The sequence below is a fragment of the Dendrobates tinctorius genome, unplaced genomic scaffold (genome assembly GCF_039654945.1).
Source record: "Dendrobates tinctorius isolate UK_male_01 unplaced genomic scaffold, ASM3965494v1 ptg000143l, whole genome shotgun sequence".
Lineage (NCBI taxonomy): Eukaryota > Metazoa > Chordata > Amphibia > Anura > Dendrobatidae > Dendrobates > Dendrobates tinctorius.
Window position 1 is genome coordinate 8189822 of NW_027361810.1, and position 14041 is coordinate 8203862.

The window sequence follows — 14041 nt, forward strand, 5'->3', positions numbered from 1 at the left end:
TTCAGAATAGTCCAATGTTTTCCTCTTAGTTATTCTTGGGTGTTTTTAGCTGAGCGTTTTGGGTCATTATCCTGTTGCAAGACCCATTACCTGCGACTGAGACCAAGCTTTCTGACACTGGGCAGCACATTTCTCTCTAGAATCCCTTGATTGTCTTGAGATTTCATCGTACCCTGCACAGATTCTAGACACCCTGTGCAAGATGCAGCAAAGCAGCCCCAGAACATAACAGAGCCTCCTCCATGTTTCACAGTAGGGACAGTGTTCTTTTCTTGATATGGTTTATTTTTCCATCTGTGAATATAGAGCCTTTAACCTGTAACATGTTTGTCAATTTTCTTTCTGATCTCCTGAGACAACTCTTTCCTTCGCTCCCTCTCGTCCATGTTGAGTGTGATACACACCATCTCACCACACAGCACAGTGAGGATCTGTAGCCTCTATACAGGCCGCTCACTGACTCCAGGATTGTAGACACCTGTGATGATAATTAGTGGACACACCGCGATGTAACATGTCCTTTTGTCACATTATTTTCAGGGGCACCATCATTTCTGTCCAGGCCTATTTCAGGAGTTTTATTTTTCTTAAATTCTGTGGCAGCATGGCTGAAAAGCAATGTATGACTTTCATTTGTTCATTATCATCGATTTTTTAGTTATTATTACTTTTGCCAGATTAAAGTTATTTCTGTCACCATTGTGGGTTTTTCTGTCATTAAACAAGGGGTACCAACAATTTTGACCACGTGCGTGTGTATATATATATATATATATATATATATACATATATCTCTATATCTCTCTCTCTCTATATATATATATATATATATATATATATATATCTATATCATAGACATTATACAGTGAAAGTAAAAATATCAGCCACATCCAATGTATGTGTGATCCAGCACCTGCAAGACGATCATCACAACACTTCACATGGGTTCACAGTTTCAGCAAGGTTCACACTCCAGTCACAACCAGAGCTGCATTCACAATTCTGCTGATCACTGCTACTATACGGCCAACAGAGATACTTCCACACCTTAGTCCAGCAATGAGTCATCCTCTATTGCATGCTGAGAGACGTAGTTCATTATTATTTCCATGATCTGGTGCTTGCACTACATCTGCTACAATGCAGCACAGCAGTGGATGCAGGATGCGGACATTATAATTGCTAGTTATGGCAGCGAGTACTATTGTTTGCCACTAACCGATGACGAGGCAATGAAATGCATTATTTTTATATTAAAAGGCAACTAATGACTGGTTTCTCCCGAAGTGGAAAATATATGTAAGCAGTACTTTCATATGTGCACACTAATGCAATATCAAAGCATTAAAACCAACTTCAACTAAAGGTCGATTATTTTCTATACTAGGCTGCATAAAGTGTAATAAAGCACTGCACAGGCTGTTCTCAGTATGGCCAGCAGAGGGCAGCAAATTCCCTCCTTTAAAAATGTGCTGTCTTTTAAGGCTAAACATAAGATCATGATAATGATGAAAAAGAAAAAAGGAAAAGAAGAAGAAAGAGTAGTAGGAAGAGAAGAAGAAGGAGAAGGAGAAGAAGGAGAAGAAGAAAAAGAAGAAAAAGAAGAAAAAGAAGAAGAAAAAGAAGAAAAAGAAGAAGAAAAAGAAGAAAAAGAAGAAGAAAAAGAAGAGGAAAAAGAAGAAGAAAAAGAAGAGGAAAAAGAAGAGGAAAAAGAAGAAGAAAAAGAAGAGGAAAAAGAAGAAGAAGAAGAAAAAGAAGAGGAAAAAGAAGAAGAAAAAGAAGAAAAAGAAGAAGAAAAAGAAGAAGAAAAAGAAACCCAAAAACTTGGAATTGTCTAAAAAGATGATGAACGATATAACAGAAAAGGATGTTTAGCGACAAAACTTTATCATGTCAAAGGATAATACATGAAAATTGTGTGATCCTTCTTGTCTGCTCTGATACAATGTATCTGTCTGGACTTCCCAGACTCTGTAGATTACACATCATTGTTTGGACTGGATACAATTGAAACAGCTGTGAACAATATCACTGACTTCCAACATCTGGATGTGAACAGGAATGTTTCCACTCACTGAGAGCAAGCAGAGGTCCTAAAAAAGGTGAAGGAATAAAATGTAAACTGCATTAGTGAGAAAATCTGTTGCCTGCATAGAACGCTGATCAGAAACGGACAGGCCAGCAGAGCACTGGTTAATGAGAGCGATCTGGCGTGCTTGTGTTGTGTGCGCCTGGATCTGGGCCGCCGCTGCGTCGTATTGTCGCAGTCTGTGTGGATTTACTCAATGAAACTGAAGGATTCATCGGAAAAGGAAAAAGAAGAAACTGACCCTTCCTCCCCCAAAACTGTCCCCCTTCCGTTGTCCTGTCTGCGACCACCCAAGTGCTCTGGTTCTGATTTCCATTATTAATGACATCTGGATCCTAGCAGAAATGGGAAAAGCCTTGATGAAAAAAGATCTGCGGCCACAGGAGGAGGAGCGATATCGCACCGCTTTACATGCTACGCTGCCTAGGCCTCTGTACCGTCCTTATTGAGCCCAAGATTCCATGTGCGGCGTTCTGTTACTTTTCCACAGGAGAATGCACCAAAACGCATAAAACAAAGCAGAATTTCAGCATTAAAAATGCATTATTAACGCTTAAAAAAATCACTTGTGATTCTACAATGTGTTTAAACAGGCTCCACAAAAAAGTATATGGGGGAAAAAGTGACCTCTCAAAACACATAGGACATGAGATTTCAGATCACATCCATTGTGTTTGAACTGCGAAAACAAGTCACAACGTACACAACACAGACAGAGTAAAAAGAAAAGCAGCTATTCTACTGGCAAACATGGCGTCATGATGTAGAGAGCATAACCTGAGGCTATCTGATCAGCAAGTCGTGGCAGCGGATAAAACTAATCCAATACATTATTATAATACGGCAGACTATATGCACAATAACATAACTACTATAATACTGCCCCTATACGTATACAAGAACATAACTACTATAATACTGCTCCTATGTACAAGAATATAACTACTATAATACTGCTCCTATGTACAAGAATATAACTACTATTATTATACTGCCCCCTATGTACAAGAATATAACTACTATAATACTGCTCCTATGTACAAGAATATAACTACTATTATTATACTGCCCCCTATGTACAAGAATATAACTACTATAATACTGCCTCCTATGTACAAGAATATAACTACTATAATACTGCCCCTATGTACAAGAATATTACTACTATAATACTGCCCCTATGTACAATAATATAACTACTATAATACTGCTCCTATGTACAAGAATATAACTACTATTATTATACTGCCCCCTATGTACAAGAATATAACTACTATAATACTACCTCCTATGTACAAGAATATAACTACTATAATACTGCCCCTATGTACAAGAATATAACTACTATAATACTGCCCCTATGTACAAGAATATAACTACTATAATACTGCCCCCTATGTACAACAATATAACTACTATAATACTGCCCCTATGTACAAGAATATTACTACTATAATACTGCCCCTATGTACAAGAATATAACTACTATAATACTGCCCCCTATGTACAAGAATATAACTACTATAATACTGCTCCTATGTACAAGAATATTACTACTATAATACTGCCCCTAGGTACAAGAATATAACTACTATAATACTGCCCCCTATGTACAAGAATATAACTACTATAATACTGCTCCTATGTACAACAATATAACTACTATAATACTGCTCCTATGTACAAGAATATAACTACTATAATACTGCCCCTATGTACAAGAATATAACTACTATAATACTGCTCCTATGTACAAGAATATAACTACTATAATACTGCTCCTATGTACAACAATATAACTATTATAATACTGCCCCCTGTAGACAAGAATATAACTTATTATACTGCTCCCTATGTACAAGAATATAACTACTATAATACTGCTCCTATGTACAAGAATATAACTACTATAATACTGCTCCTATGTACAAGAATATAACTACTATAATACTGCTCCTATGTACAAGAATATAACTATTATAATACTGCCCCCTGTAGACAAGAATATAACTATTATAATACTGCTCCCTATGTACAAGAATATAACTACTATAATACTGCTCCTATGTACAAGAATATAACTACTATAATACTGCCCCTATGTACAAGAATATAACTACTATAATACTGCCCCTATGTACAAGAATATAACTACTATAATACTGCTCCTATGTACAAGAATATAACTACTATAATACTGGTCCCTATGTACAAGAATATAACTACTATAATACTGCCCCTATGTACAAGAATATAACTACTATAATACTGCTCCTATGTACAAGAATATAACTACTATAATACTGCTCCTATGTACAAGAATATAACTATTATAATACTGCCCCCTGTAGACAAGAATATAACTATTATAATACTGCTCCCTATGTACAAGAATATAACTACTATAATACTGCTCCTATGTACAAGAATATAACTACTATAATATTGCTCCTATGTACAAGAATATAACTACTATAATACTGCTCCCTATGTACAAGAATATAACTACCATAATACTGCCCCTATGTACAAGAATATAACTACTATAATACTGCCCCTGTGTACAAGAATATAACTACTATAATACTGCCCCCATATACAAGAATATAACTACTATAATACTGCCCCCATATACAAGAATATAACTACTATAATACTGCTCCTATGTACAAGAATATAACTACTATAATACTGCCCCTATGTACAAGAATATAACTACTATAATACTGCCCCCATATACAAGAATATAACTACTATAATACTGCCCCCTGTGTACAAGAATATAACTACTATAATACTGCCCCCTATGTACAAGAATATAACTACTATAATACTGCTCCTATGTACAAGAATATAACTACTATAATACTGCTCCTATGTACAAGAATATAACTACTATAATACTGCTCCTATGTACAAGAATATAACTACTATAATACTGCTCCTATGTACAAGAATATAACTATTATAATACTGCCCCCTGTAGACAAGAATATAACTTATTATACTGCTCCCTATGTACAAGAATATAACTACTATAATACTGCTCCTATGTACAAGAATATAACTACTATAATACTGCTCCTATGTACAAGAATATAACTACTATAATACTGTTCCTATGTACAAGAATATAACTACTATAATACTGCTCCTATGTACAAGAATATAACTATTATAATACTGCCCCCTGTAGACAAGAATATAACTATTATAATACTGCTCCCTATGTACAAGAATATAACTACTATAATACTGCTCCTATGTACAAGAATATAACTACTATAATACTGCCCCTATGTACAAGAATATAACTACTATAATACTGCCCCTATGTACAAGAATATAACTACTATAATACTGCTCCTATGTACAAGAATATAACTACTATAATACTGCTCCTATGTACAAGAATATAACTACTATAATACTGGTCCCTATGTACAAGAATATAACTACTATAATACTGCCCCTATGTACAAGAATATAACTACTATAATACTGCTCCTATGTACAAGAATATAACTATTATAATACTGCCCCCTGTAGACAAGAATATAACTATTATAATACTGCTCCCTATGTACAAGAATATAACTACTATAATACTGCTCCTATGTACAAGAATATAACTACTATAATACTGCTCCTATGTACAAGAATATAACTACTATAATACTGCTCCCTATGTACAAGAATATAACTACCATAATACTGCCCCTATGTACAAGAATATAACTACTATAATACTGCCCCTATGTACAAGAATATAACTACTATAATACTGCTCCTATGTACAAGAATATAACTACTATAATACTGCCCCTATGTACAAGAATATAACTACTATAATACTGCCCCTATGTACAAGAATATAACTACTATAATACTGCCCCCATATACAAGAATATAACTACTATAATACTGCTCCTATGTACAAGAATATAACTACTATAATACTGCCCCTATGTACAAGAATATAACTACTATAATACTGCCCCCATATACAAGAATATAACTACTATAATACTGCCCCCTGTGTACAAGAATATAACTACTATAATACTGCCCCTATGTACAAGAATATAACTACTATAATACTGCCCCCTATGTACAAGAATATAACTACTATAATACTGCTCCTATGTACAAGAATATAACTAGCACCCTTGACCAAGTAGCTCCCCTCACCCACAGAACCTCCAAGCACAGAGTAAAACAGCCCTGGCTCACATCGCAAACTCAACTTCTCCAGCGATGCTCTAGGAGTGCTGAACGCCTATGGAAAAAAACCCGCACACCAGAAGACTTCATCCACTTCAAATTTATGTTAAGAACCTATAACGCTGCCCTTCACCTCGCCAAACAGACCTACTTCACCACCCTGATCTTCTCACTCGCCAACAACCCCAAGAAACTTTTTGACACTTTTCACTCCCTCCTTAGGCCAAAAGCACAAGCCCCTATCACAGACATTTGTGCTGATGACCTGGCCTTCCACTTTACAGAAAAAATAGATAATATCCGTCAGGAAATCTGCTCCCAACCACCAAGTGCTGTGACTCCCATCCCTTCCTGCATCTCCCCTGGCTCACTTTCCACATTTGATCCCATCACAGAAGAATAAGTCTCCAGACTCCTCTCTTCTTCTCGTCCGACTACATGCACTAACGACCCCATTCCCTCACATCTCCTCCAGTCTCTCCCTCCAGTCGTCAAAACCCACCTAACTACAATCTTTAATCTCTCCCTCTCCTCGGGCATTTTCCCATCCTCCTTCAAACACGCCATTGTTACTACATTACTAAAGAAACCCGCTCTCGACCAATCCTGCACAAGCAACTACAGACCAGTCTCCAATCTCCCCTTCATCTCTAAACTTTTGGAGCGCCTAGTTTACTCCCGCCTTACCCGTTACCTCTCCACTCACTCCCTTCTAGACCCTTCACAGTCCGGCTTCCGCCCCCTACATTCGACTAAAACTGCACTCATCAATGTGACCAATGACCTTCTGACAGCAAAACGTAACGGTGACCACTCTCTGCTCATTCTTCTTGACCTATCTGCAGCTTTCAATACTGTTGACCACCATCTCCTACTCTCTAGGCTCCACTCACTAGGCATTAAGGACACCGCTCTCTCCTGGTTCTCTTCCTATCTCTCTGACCGCTCCTTCAGTGTTTTGTTCTCTGGCTCCACGTCATCTCCTCTTCCTCTTGCTGTTGGGGTACCTCAGGGATCAGTCCTTGGCCCCCTTCTCTTCTGTCTCTACACGGCCCCAATTGGACAGACCATCAGCAGATTTGGCTTTCAGTACCATCTTTATGCTGATGACACACAACTATACACATCATCCCCCGACCTTACCCCCACTGTACTAAAGAACGGCAGTGACTGTCTGTCCGCAGTCTCCAATATCATGTCCACTCTCTATCTGAAACTCAACCTCTCCAAAACTGAACTTCTTCTGCTCCCGCCATCTACTAACCTCCCTAAATCTGACATTTCCCTCTCAGTGGGTGGTACCACAATAACAACCCGGCAGCAGGCGCGCTGTCTGGGTGTTATGTTTGACACCAATCTCTCCTTCACATCCCATATACAATCTCTTGCCCGCTCTTAAAGAACATCTCTAGAATCCGCCCTTTTCTCACTATGGAAACAACAAAAAACCTCACTGTAGCATTGACCCACTCCCGCCTGGATTACTGCAACGCTCTATTAATTGGCCCCCATCACTCGACTATCCCCTCTCCAGTCCATACTTAATGCAGCGGCCAGGGTCGTCCATCTGGCTAATCGGTACTCGGACGTGTCCGCTCTTCGTCAGTCATTACACTGGCTGCCCATTCATTATAGGATCCAATTCAAAGTACTTGTTCTTACCTACAAAGCTCTCCACAGTGCGGCACCTCCCTACATCTCCTCCCTCATTTCTGTCTATCGGCCTAACCGACCACTGCACTCTGAAAACGACTTTCGACTAACCTCTGCACTAATCCGTACCTCCCACTCCCGACTCCAACACTTCTCCCATGCTGCTCCTATCCTCTGGAATGCTCTACCCCAAGAAGTTAGGACTAACCACAATTTGCATAGTTTCAGGCGTTACCTCAAAACACATTTGTTCAGAGCGGCCTATCACGTTCACTAATCAAAGTCATTCTATGTGTAAGTGTGCGTGTGTAGCCCATTCACTATCTCCATCCATCCTTCACTCCCTCAAGATGGCTGGACCCTCATTGTAAATACACCATTGTATATACACACCTGTACTTTGTATCTCCCTCACCTAATTGTAGATTGTAAGCTCTCACCAGCAGGGGCGGCTTATTTCGTCTTATTTTGCTTTATTGTATTGTTAATGTTGTTACTTATGAGTTGTGTTTTGAAACTGTTAAACTGTAAAGCGCTGCGGAATATGTTGGCGCTATATAAATAAAGAGTATTACTTATTATTATTATAACTACTATAATACTGCTCCTATGTAGAAGTATACATTTTCCCCTTTGTGGCACTGGCAGACAAGGAGCAGGTACATCAGTTGTACAATGTGAGAAGTTTAAATGTAAAAATTCTGCATTCTTGAACCCTGAGAATTCAACATTAGGTGGGATAATGAGGACATTTGCAATTTTGTATTATTTTGTTATGTTTTTGTCAATGAAGTATAAAAGATTTACTTGACTAAACGGTCTAAAAATTTTGATATTATTCAGGAATTAGGGTGCAGATCGCCCCTATGTGCCCTGATTTTCCAGATGGATGAGAATATGATGTATTATTGCTCAACAAGGAACCGAGCTGGATGCGTCCTACAGAAACACTACTCTCATTAATTTGACCCAGATGTTCCCTTTCATTTAATACCCATAAAATTGATAATGACATTGGCTGTAAAGTTGGAAAATGTAACATGCTATGGGATTTGTAATATAGCAAATAAAAGAGAACATCTTTTCAGTGCACTTTTAGGTAATATTTCTACATGGAAACAAATCACCAAGTTGCTATTGACTGATCAGATATGCATTTTATAATTACAATAAAATTGTGACCTCCCCACTAGTTTCTCAGATTAGCTAATTAATATCTCTGTTGCCTATAGCCCACAATTAATCCATAAATACTCATGCTCCTTGCCTATTTTATTATATATTTATCAGATTATCAATACGTTTATGTGTAATTAGGCTGCAGGAAGTAAAAAATTAAACAGGACATAAATAATATCAAAATGAAGAGAAAACAAAAAGTTACCCTACTTGCTGACGGTTTCCATGTATCAACAAAAACTTTGCATACAGTGCAGAGAATACAATAAATGTAAATATTGCAGCTTTACATTACTCACTGCTATTTCCCAGAATATCACATCCTCTGACTTGCAGCCAATTTAACTGCTGAAGAATTCACTATACAACCAAACCATAGAAGACAAAACATCAAAGGAAAATGTTTATATTGATTCCTTATTATAACTAAACTGAGGCTATAACAACCAGATGTGTTAATAGAGGTTTATTCCCAGTGTATGACCAAAGCCTCATTACATGCAGCTGTAAAAAGAAATTACCGCCTAATTATACCCTTACAGACAACAATACATTAGGGCAACCAAACATTATCATAAAAGGAATTACTTTTAACAGACGCCTAAATACAAAGGGTCGAACACTTAACTTACCAGGAACAGCCCAGAAAAATGAGACTTGGTAATTCGAGTTATGGAAAATAACTATTATATTGCTATTGCTTACATACAAGAATAATTCTATTAGATAGAGTTTCTATATACAAAAAAAACATACTACTATAATACTGCCCCTATGTACAAGAATATAACTACTATAATACTGCCCCTATGTACAAGAATATAACTACTATAATACTGCCCCCTATGTACAAGAATATAACTACTATAATACTGCCCCCTATGTACAAGAATATAACTACTATAATACTGCCCCCTATGTACAAGAATATAACTACTATAATACTGCCCCCTATGTACAAGAATATAACTACTATAATACTGCCCCTATGTACAAGAATATAACTACTATAATACTGCCCCTATGTACAAGAATATAACTACTATAATACTGCCTCCTATGTACAACAATATAACTACTATAATACTGCCCCTATGTACAAGAATATAACTACTATAATACTGCCCCTATGTACAAGAATATAACTACTATAATACTGCCCCTATATACAAGAATATAACTACTATAATACTGCCCCTATGTACAAGAATATAACTACTATAATACTGCCCCTATGTACAAGAATATAACTACTATAATACTGCCCCTATATACAAGAATATAACTACAATAATACTGCCTCCTATGTACAACAATATAACTACTATAATACTGCCCCTATGTACAACAATATAACTACTATAATACTGCTCCCTATGTACAAGAATATAACTACTATAATACTGCCGCTATGTACAACAATATAACTACTATAATACTGCCACCTATGTACAAGAATATAACTACTATAATGCTGCTCCTATGTACAAGAATATAACTACTATAATACTGCCTCCTATGTACAAGAATATAACTACTATAATACTGCCCCCTATGTACAAGAATATAACTACTATAATACTGCCGCTATGTACAACAATATAACTACTATAATACTGCTCCTATGTACAAGAATATAACTACTATAATACTGCTCCCTATATACAAGAATATAACTACTATAATACTGTCCCTATGTACAAGAATATAACTACTATAATACTGCTCCTATGTACAAGAATATAACTACTATAATACTGCCCCCTATGTACAAGAATATAACTACTATAATACTGCCCCCTATGTACAAGAATATAACTACTATAATACTGCCCCCTATGTACAAGAATATAACTACTATAATACTGCCGCTATGTACAACAATATTACTATAATACTGCCCCTATGTACAAGAATTTAACTATAATACTGCCCCTATATACAAGAATATAACTACTATAATACTGCTCCCTATATACAAGAATATAACTTCTATAATACTGTCCCTATGTACAAGAATATAACTACTATAATACTGCCCCATGTACAAGAATATAACTGCTATAATACTGCCCCTATGTACAAGAATATAACTACTATAATACTGCTCCTATGTACAAGAATATAACTACTATAATACTGTCCCCTATGTACAAGAATATAACTACTATAATACTGCCCCTATGTACAAGAATATAACTACTATAATACTGCCGCTATGTACAAGAATATAACTACTATAATACTGCCCCCTATGTACAAGAATATAACTACTATAATACTGCCCCCTATGTACAAGAATATAACTACTATAATACTGCCCCCTATGTACAAGAATATAACTACTATAATACTGCCCCCTATGTACAAGAATATAACTACTATAATACTGCCGCTATGTACAACAATATTACTATAATACTGCCCCTATGTACAAGAATTTAACTATAATACTGCCCCTATATACAAGAATATAACTACTATAATACTGCTCCCTATATACAAGAATATAACTACTATAATACTGTCCCTATGTACAAGAATATAACTACTATAATACTGCCCCATGTACAAGAATATAACTGCTATAATACTGCTCCTATGTACAAGAATATAACTACTATAATACTGTCCCCTATGTACAAGAATATAACTACTATAATGAGATGAATCTGGACAGAATGGTGTCGGTTATTTCTTCCTGTTGCTTTTGGAGCCGTCACCACAACTTCTGAGTCATCGTGTAAATACATGAATATTTGGATATACACCAGATTATATCTGCACAGGATCTCGGTCTCTGCCATGGGGGTTTCCATCTCATATTTTATTCTTTTATTCTTTTAGGAAGTAAAAAGATCAACTCCATTTAGTTCCGTGGTAATTATGGTCAGAATTATGAAATGTAAAAGCCATTATGGGTAGTGAGTCACTCCAGAGCGGCTGCTACAACCTCACTGCATAGGGGAAGAGTCAGTCAGCAGTGCACAGAGGCAATGATGGGATGTGATCAGGAGAATGTCCGAGTAGAGCCAATATCAGGACAATGACAGTCTGACAACTTGTACAGACATAATAGTTCTCACAGCTCACGATTTTTAACAATTTTATTCACTCCAGAAAATTTTCTGCTGAGCAAATCAGCTGCTCAGATTCCTCTCTGAGAACTTGCTACAATTTATCAGTTCAGAATGTTTCAGCCTCACATCCAGACTCTTTAGCTCAGCATTTTCCAGACTGGACACAAACGTATTTTAGGCTTCTTTTACACTTCCCGTGTTTTTTTGCGGCCCATTTTTGCAGGCCTTTTTTGCAGGCCGTATTGCCGTAATTTTCACGGTCTGCCGCCAAAATGGGCCACAAAAATCTTTTCGGATCGCCGTTTTTCTGTTTGGGATTAGGTTTTGAAAAGTTGGGTGAAAAGAAAACTGCGTTCCGCAACTACGTCTGCACGGTGTACTGCAAACACAAGCTTCCGTTGTTTTTGCAGCACAATTGATTTCACTGGCGGCCGTGTCCGGAAGCCGTGAAAAATATCAAGCAAGCTCGATATTTTCTCATGGCCGTGAATACGGCCCTCGCGGCCATACGGCGTACGGCGCTCCGACTAATTTTTGCAGGACGATTTTGCGGCCCCACAGAAATCTATTGGGGCTGCAAAAACGGCTTGAAAAAACACGGCAAGTGTATAAGAAGCCTAAGTGAGAAGAATAAGGCCTTTACATTCTCAATATTTTCATTTACTGACAGCAGAGTTTTATAAAAAAAAAAGTTAAAAAGTAAAATGCAAAATATTTAAAGAAATGTAAAAATTTTCATTTAGAATGATCCAGCAGGAAATGATAATAATCATAACTCCCTGACATATTGTGTCATTACTTTTACAAACAGGAGTGAAGGGCACAGAGGGGCAGTCATCATTTGCCCCTTATTGCTGCTCGCGCCAATAACTTCTGACTGTCAGACGCCCTCATAAACAAAAGTGTAAAAGTGATAAAATACAAAAAACTTCATCCCAGACAAGACGCCTTCAAGCCTGAATGAGCCCCTCACCCCGAAACACATTGATCTCTGATAGGGGCCAACAATGATAGATGACAGTGAGGTGATAGACCAGTATAGGGAGGGCGGTGTCACTTTAAATCCTCTTCATGTCAACAGAGACCCTCTTGTTCTCAGTAACCAGACCCCTACTAGTGACACATCTGACATTATATAACAGGGATTTGCTGTCTAAAACAGTAAAGGCAATATGAAATTCTCATTTGTCTCCTGACAGCTGTCCTCCATGCTTTACACTGCAGATTGCTTCTGTATAAGCATTAGCTCAATAAGAAGTCAGAAACAGTGCAGAGAGAGCTGATTTTCGTTACAGTAAGGAAATGCTGATTATAAACTACAAGTAATTAATCTGCCCATGAGAACAGGTAGATTATCAGGAAAGTGCTGCACGTAGACCAAAGGGAGAGGCCTCATTAAAGGGACAGGCACCCAGAATTAGAAGAAGTGGCTTTGTGATGCTTTTAAATGACTTTGGATCCCATTTCTTACTTTTATTCAGGGTCCCGTCAGTGATTATGAGAACAGAAATCTAAAAGTTTCAAGCAGAAATGGAGCTCTGCAACCACTGCTCTACACAATATGTATGGGAGTTCTCGCGCATGCGCATTACTGCATTCATAGACCCATAGAATGGAAAGGAGAGATGGATGAGCATGCTGCATTCACGAGGTGGGTTTGGGACCCTTGCACTTATGAGTATGGTGAATCCTAGCGGTCAGACCCCCAGACATAAGAATAAATAAATCATTATATTTATATTTTGCAGCACTTCACAATTCAGAATAGCAGAGATCATATATGTTTCCTCTATTCTATGAAACATTTTTCCTAACT

General features: G+C 37.2%; 1 protein-coding gene across 8 annotated transcripts in view; it reads right to left on the reverse strand.

Annotated features, from left to right (window-relative positions):
- The window catches only part of TNS1 (tensin 1), a 461328-nt gene that overhangs the window by 322570 nt on the left and 124717 nt on the right, over positions 1-14041 (reverse strand). The gene's annotated exons all lie outside the window — the stretch shown is intronic.